The sequence below is a fragment of the Hibiscus syriacus genome, unplaced genomic scaffold (genome assembly GCF_006381635.1).
Source record: "Hibiscus syriacus cultivar Baekdansim isolate YM2019G1 unplaced genomic scaffold, ASM638163v2 tig00112738_pilon, whole genome shotgun sequence".
NCBI lineage: Eukaryota > Viridiplantae > Streptophyta > Magnoliopsida > Malvales > Malvaceae > Hibiscus > Hibiscus syriacus.
Window position 1 is genome coordinate 4,140,339 of NW_024063392.1, and position 8,264 is coordinate 4,148,602.

An 8,264-nucleotide genomic window follows, 5' to 3' on the forward strand; every position below is an offset into this window, starting at 1 on the left:
TGCGGAGAAAGATTTGTACCCCATAACGCCTAAATTGGTACCTAGTTGATTACCCATTGTTTTAAAATTAAAAAATACGAGTTCGAGATTTTATTTAATTTTTGACTCGTATGTATGCAGATTTGAAAAGGGTATTTATTTAATTAGAAATTAATAACAATTACCTCGAGCATGAGTGGAGGTTTACCATTAATCCCATTAAATAAATATTGCCTAAGTTTTTAAATCATGATGCAAGAATTTAAAAAGAATGTCGATTTATTTCTAGACATAATAACGTCCACTCTCGAGCACAAGCGGTGATACACTATTAAAACCCTAATAAATGAATATTGCCTTTAATTTTTTAGAACGAATTATGCAATCAAACAACCAATTTGGGACCTAATTATACTAATGGGTTAATTAAGGTTGCATCTATCTAAAGTGTCGATTTATAAATTTTAAAGGACTTAACAATACTAATCCTAAAATTGAGGCTCTAATATTGATCCTAGAGATTTTAATGTCTTCTTGATTAAGGTAATTAAAAATTTAAAAGAGACTAAACTTAAAATTAAGGCTTCATCTAAGTCAGAAATAGATTATTAATTAAAGAACCTAAATTAAAAATTATTACTCTAAGTATTAATCCTAAGTAAATTTTAACGTTTTTATTGAATACTTAAAATAGAATCCGAGTACAAGCAAAAACTACTTAAAAAAAAGTTTCTTCTAATTAATCTAAATAAGATCCTAATAAAGAAAAATCTAATCTAAATCAAATATCTTAACCTTAGGAAACAATTAGGCAAACATGGAAATAAAAAAGAATTACTAAACTCAAAAGTGGCCAGAATAAAAGCTAGAAAATAATAAATAAATGGCAAGGAGTAAAACTAATAAAAAGGAGTAAAAAGAACAAGAAAAACAAGAGAATGGGACCCTCAATTTTGATGGAAATTGGATTTAAAGAGACAATTAGGCAGCATTTAAAGGAGAATTAAACTAAAAAAATAATGAAATGGAAGGAGACAGTTTACCAAATTTACAGAATCGAGAAAGGTAAATTTTAAACAAAACGGAATTAAAGCAATTGTAAGAAAATAAATTCATAAAACATTGAGTAATTAAGACTTAGCAATAACAGAAATTAAAAGTTTAATTTAAAACCAAGCTCTAAATCTAAGTCGAAAGAAATCAAGAGCATTTTTCTAGAAAGGAAAAGGATATGACTGAAATGAATTTTCAGAAAAAGTTGAAGGGACTGTGATGCGCGGATCCTGGGGCCTTCAAACGGGAACTCAGGTCGAGTATAAAATACATAATTTTTAGAAATACAATTCATTTTTACTCGCCCTAAAAAAATCAAAAGACAATCCTATCATTTCTCTCAACCGATCTTCATTTGTTGAAGAATATTCAACCAGGTTCAAAGGGAACCCTGATTCTAGTGGTGCTCCGTTTTGCTAGCCGCTGTAGGTCGTCATCGGCGACGAAATCGAATGCTTCTTATAGCATTTGAAAGCTCTCTTCCTCCTATTTTATAATCTTACCACTGTTCTCATCGGAAAGCCTCGAGGAGAGCAAGATTTGAGAAAAATCTTTTGCAATCATCCTCTTCCAATCAATGACTTCCTCATTCTGTGGTGGTTTTTTTTAGAGAAAAAAAAAAAACCACAAAGAGACCAAACAGTTGAACATGCAAGCATGCAAGACAAAATCGGGGAAAGGTAAAAAAAAATATCTATTTCATTGATTTTTTTTTTCCTTTCGAAATTACAAGTCTTTTTCTTTTTCTCTTTCAATCTAACCTCCTTTATCTTTATTTTTGTAGGGATTTATAGACTTAAAGATCCAGTTTTTTAGAGTTTTAAACACTATCCCCTTTTTCTGTTTTGGCTTGATTTTCTCGGAATATCTTTCCCGCTAAGTGATAACATCATCGAAAATGCATCCACAAAAATCGGATTGTGAAGCAAGATCTTTGACTGATTTGCAACTGTGTGGATTGAAGTTTAGATTTTCTCAAAACCCTAAAATATAACCCACTATAATTCATTGTATCTCACTTTAATCCAACGACAGAGATGCTAATGGCTGAAGGCAAAAGATAAACCCTAACTTTGTTGGATCCACACACGGGCCTTATTTTCTATTGGGCTTCAATTAATGAGTTGCCCATATTGAACCTACAAATAAATAATAATTAGATAAATAATACTATATAATAAAATAAAATCTAGTAATACAATAATATAAAATATTAATATATGTATAATATATCTAATATACATAACATAGAATATGGTAATAATACGGATGACATAATATAATATATAATAATACTAAGTAATAATAATAATATAATGATAATTAAGAAATACTAAATAATAAGTAATAAAAAATATTAATGTAATAATACACTAATACTATATATACACAATAAATTAACTTCGAACGAAAAGATGTGTCTACAGTATAAATTGAAAGTTGGTTTGATTATAAATCGTAAACACTGTTAAATTTATTTTAAGAATTAGAGATAGTATATTTATATATAGTCTTCACTATTGAATTTATTTTTTAATAAAAAAATTAGAAATGGTGGTTTTGTTTACCATCTTTAATATGTATCATATTTAATAATTAAATGTTGCCGTTACAGTGTAGACGACATGTATATCAGTCAAATACACTGTTCTATTATCACACATTTAAAGAGAACAGCAGAAGCCAGGCGGGTCCAGAGGGCAATGATAGGAGGGGTGTAGTACGCATGTGAGAGGCATGCATTGAAAATTTAAGAATTTGGTGGATTGAATTGTTGTGGATTGATGGATAAATATGTGGTTGAGATTTAAATTTTTTGTGTTACATAGGGAATATCGAAGTTAACATTATAGGAGAAAATTTTAAGAAAAAATTGTAAGTAGATGTATATTTTATTTTTTATTAAGTAATATTATATTATTAATTTTATTTTTAATTTGTAAATTATATATTGTAGTTAATTTTTTTTTAGTAAAAAGGGTAATTCACTCATTATGGTGCAGAAGCAACCCGACCATCTTCGTTTAACAAAGTTGTAACTTCCCGCGGTGGGCGATCAAACCAATGCAACCCAACCGGGAGTTGTCGCACACGCTTGGCCATCGGTCGGCCACAAGATTACCTTCCTTATAAACATGAGAAATAATTACCTCCCAATTTCTACTCAACAAAGATGATATATGTGGGAGCATATGTTATGAACCATTTAATGTTCCAGCTGGCTGAATCAACTCCGCAACCTCCTTGCAATCCATTTCAACCACTACCCGATGAATACCATAATTCAAGGCCAGACTCAAGCCTTCATGTAGCCTTATGTTGGAAATATAGACTGCAAAATCACACTATTAGCACTGTCAGGAAAGATAAACAATAATTTAAATGAAACAAGTTTGTAAACCGTGTCGTGATAAAATTCACTGTCGTAGAAACGAATTCGTCCCGATGTGTGTAATCGTTGCAGTTGGCGGACCGTCCCCCGAGGTTAACACGGTCGCTCCAAATTTCGTACACCCAAAACCAGAGTGGACTGCTGGTGGTATTGCACTTCTGATCAGAAAGCACATAGAGAACAACTTTAGAAAACACTTGGAGAGTGAATTTTGAATGTAGAGAGTGAGTTGAGAAGTTGAATCCAACTCTCTATTTATAGGCTAGATATATGATTAAAATCGTTCATAAAAAATCATGATTAAAACCCTTAATTGTAACAGCTGAAATGTCCAGATGAATCTGCCTAAAAATAGTCCAGGTTCATTGCTTCATTATTCAGCTGTTATAACTCATGAAATTAAATCATTGTAATTCATGATATTAACAACTTGTCTCCTTTGTACAAAGCTGAAAATCAGTCCAGATACATCTTAACGTTTTGATTTAATTTAGGAAAAAAACTGTTTAATTTATGACAACTCATAAATCAACTGTTATCATTTGAATTTAAACAATCCTCAGCAGCCTATAAATATCACATTTTTTCCATTTGTTTCTTTCAAAGAGAAATTCCACAATAATATTCTCTAAAAAGATAGTATCCGCGCGGATGTGTCGATGACACCTATTACCACGACCACGACCACAACCGACCACGACCATAAGCCGAGCCGAGATGAGAAGGACGGCGGCTCACGAGATTTCCCCTTGTTCTCTTTCACTCAACAAGGAAGTGGAGAATCCAAACCTTAAATACCCATTCCCAATAGTATTTCCAATACTATGTGGGATTGAGCATTACCAACATTACCCCACTAATGCGAAAAAAATTCTTCTAAAACTCAAAAACAATCTTTCCAGAAGAGCAATAGTGAGATTAATTGCTTAAGCACTAGTGAACGTATCTGGAACTAGTACATAGTGATGATGAGCAATCATTCTCTTAAATAAGTGAAACTAGTCTTGAACTTTCTAAGATGGGGGTAAACTCATAACATACAACTAACCCCTTCATCCACCTGAGTCCTCGATGTGTAAGATATATATATATATATATACAAAAATATATATTTGACCATCTTACCTCAGGATTCTAGTAAGTGTGCTAGAAAAATGGCCAGAAAAATGGCCCAACATTTTTCATAGAAGGTGACTAACCCTTCTCACTTATATAGGTTATTTCATCAAGTTTATCTTGATATAAACCACCCTTAAGAAGGATATGAAATAATTAAGAGCTTTTATAATAGCTCAACCTCACAAAGGGTATGGTGATTTTCTTCAAGTTTATTATTAATGAACCACCCAAACTCTGGATAAGAAGTCATTAAAAATAAATATTCAACCTCAGTAATCGGTAAATTCAATAAGTTATTCTCACTAGAACCATCTAAATTCTTGGATTTGAATTGATTAAGGGTTTAACAAACTCAACCTATCTGTCAGTAATTTCATTATTTCCTTCTCATTTAGGACTACCCACTTACTCTGGTGTCCGCTATTTGTGAGTACTATAAATGGGTGTGCGGATATATGTGCAAGTATACATAATCGAACAATTAATACAGTGATAAGTTGAGTATCATCTCCACAAGGAATTGAAGGAAATCAAATAAGTTTGTCAAAGCACTTTACTCTGTCACCTAAGTAAAGTTAGTGATGATATGTACAAATGAGAATGTTGTGGCAAAATGAAATGGATGTTGTGGAAATGGAATGGTGGTGTAATTGGATGTGTCGCGGAAAATTAAATTGTGTTGAGTGCAAACAAATGGAAATGTCAAGGCAAAGTAAAATGTAAATACTGGATTTAAAATGTAGGACTTTAGCTTTCTCACACGTCAAGCTGCTATGGGAATGAGTGATAGGAGCCATTGGGAAAATCTAAGTCTATTTCTCCGAATGGTATTTCTTCTATGCCTAGCCTGCCTGACAGAGTCTACTAAGGTGCACTATGCTATCTCTAGTAAGGGACTCGACAGATTAAAGATGCCCTTACAAAACTGATTGGCGTAAACCCCTGCAGTGATCCTATTGGTCCAGATAACAGGATATGTCTCGGCAATATCTTTTTGCGGCAACATTAACATATAACCTATCGTTCTTGCACAACTCCTCTTAGTCGAATGAAATCCTAACCTTATCTCTAAGGTGGATTAGGCCTAGTTACTACCTAGAACCCCTTATTTATATAGTTTCTCCCTAGTTTCTCTCGAATACTAAGGATATTTTGCCAAGGTATTCTCTCAAACCCTAAAAACCTCATAAGGAAAGACTACTCTCGTAGCTCCTACAACCTTAAGGCATTAAGCTTCATAAACAAAACAGATTAAAGCATAGAAAATCAACCATTCATTGAAATAAAAACTTAAACATCCAAGCGAACTCCCACAAAATAGAATTAGTTCATGGTGGGGTTCGAAATAAACAAGCACAAAGCAAGTTTCATTCGTTCCTTACAATCCAATGACAAAATATGAAAGCAAAGAACTAAGGGGAGGAGAGAAAGCCTTTGACGTGCACTGCCAGATGCTTCCCTTGGCCACCAAGAACTGCCTCCAGCAAATTAGATCCTCTCGGATGCTTAGAACGCCACTCCCTTAGGCTTGTCAAGGTGAAATGCCACGGCAAGTAGGATTGACTGAGAAAAGTGAGATATTCTCTCTCTAAATTTTTAAGCTCAAATCTAGGTGGAACTAAAGTCTCTAACATTGTGGCTTTATCCTCTATTTATAGGGGAAAATTAATCCTAGGACTTGGTGTCGACTTTCTTAGGAAACCCCAAAACCATGGTTAAGTTACTTGGGAATCGGGCAGAGCAGGCTATGATACAACCTAGGTTTGTTGATTGAGTGACCGATATGATCTCGTTGCAGGCGCCAAAGGACAGACAAGATCTACAGGGGGAGACGGCGTCATCAGCAGGACTGGTAGTAGCAGTGCCGATCCCTCCAGGTGGATCTTCGAGGCAGATTTCTAGGGCAAAGCTCTTGGAGAGTAGGAGACAGCTGGCTTAAAAATATCTTCTCGCACTTTGCTCGTTTTCGAAATGCCAGTCGAACTTGGCATTTTCATTCTTCTTATCATTCTCCGGATGTCATGGAATTTTCTTTCCTCTTTTCCTTGCTCTCAATTCCTGCACATCATCAGACAAACACCTTTCCCATAAGGCAGCACCGCTCTAAAAAAAATAAAATACTGCGGCAAACTAAATTCCACCGCATGCAACTAAATGCTTCTAAATACATCTACATGGTCCTAAAAAATCTCTTAAACATTCAATAACTTAAGTAAAAAGGTCCCAAAATGTGACCTTTTACGGAGTTATCACACCCCTAGACTTAAGCTATTGATTGTCCTCAAGCAATGAATATTACTAAGCAAAACAAAAATACCATGACAAGTTCAGGAACAAAATAGTCTTATGGGATAAAATTTCAGCCTTCAGCACATATGGTTTCAACATGCTAGACTAGGTTTGAGAATTCAAGTACTGCCCCTAGAACAAGATTCTTTGTGTGGGTGTGTGCGTGTTTGTATCCCATCCATGCTTAACAAACTTAAAAGTTTTCTAAGCAAGCTTTCTTAATTTTCCATGGCATTCACAAAATCCACTTCCACCTTGGTTTCTTTTCTTTTATTAATTCTGCTACGAGGGGAGTCAGCCTATCACTCTATCATCCCACACTCTAGGTGAAAGGGAGCATACCTTTCACCCCCGAGCTAGTCAGGTAGAGTCATCCCGTGACATCTTTCATTCACTCATATGCCATGGCATAGCAGAGTGTCCCTCTACAAATATTCCGAGGCATTTATTCATAACTTCATTCATTTCATTTTTTCATTTTTTTTCATTTTTTAAGTGGGTTTTTCATTATTCAAAATTTTATGCCACGACATTTTAAGAATTCTCTTATAAAAAATTTCTAAGTTTCTCAAGCATGGAAAACATACAATCGTGTATTCAAGGATTTCAAAGAAGCAAGTCATAGAGTTGGTTTTATCATCCTCAACCAGTCATGTACATTCTATCCTAGCCATCAAGATTCATCATCATCGGGCATCCTTAACTAATTCCAGAAAACTATTCAAACATTTATTAATGTCATGGAATATTTATTTTACTGATACTATCATGCAATGATGCGAGAACCCTACTTCCCCCAAACTTGAGAGAAACATTGTCCCCAATGCTTACTAAAATTAAAGAAAATGAAGCTACATGCTATGAATGCAAGGTATATTGGCTTTAAGCGGGTGGTGGTGCATTGGTCTCGAGCCAAGGGCGTTTTCTCAGTTTGGATGGGCTGGAATGTTCGGAGTAAAAGCTGGTGCGGCCGGAGGAGTACTGGGATCTTCGGGGACAGTTGAGAGCTGTAGCTCTTCACGCTTAGATGCCTTCTTCAGGCGGCGTTGGCTCCTACGCAAAGGAGCTTGCAGTGGCATCTCGGATTGTGACTCCTCTGTGGACTTAGTGGGTTGTAGTACTTCGGGGTGCTCTTCTTCCATTGGCGCGACAGGTTATGGCATATCAGAATGTTCTGCCGCCAGGGGTTCAACAAATTTCGGAGATTCTGGGAGATGTGCAAGTTGGAGTATAGCTTTTCGATCTACATCAGGCGACACAACATGGACTGGATCAGGGTCAGCGGGTTCTTCTGCTTTAGCGGGCTGATGACTTTCTTCACTAGGTGATTGATGAGCGTTGGCAGTGGCATGATGATGTACTTTTATAGATGCCTCGACATTCTCATTTGGTGGCATTAGTATTTCAGGGAAGACATGAATGGTGAAGTTTG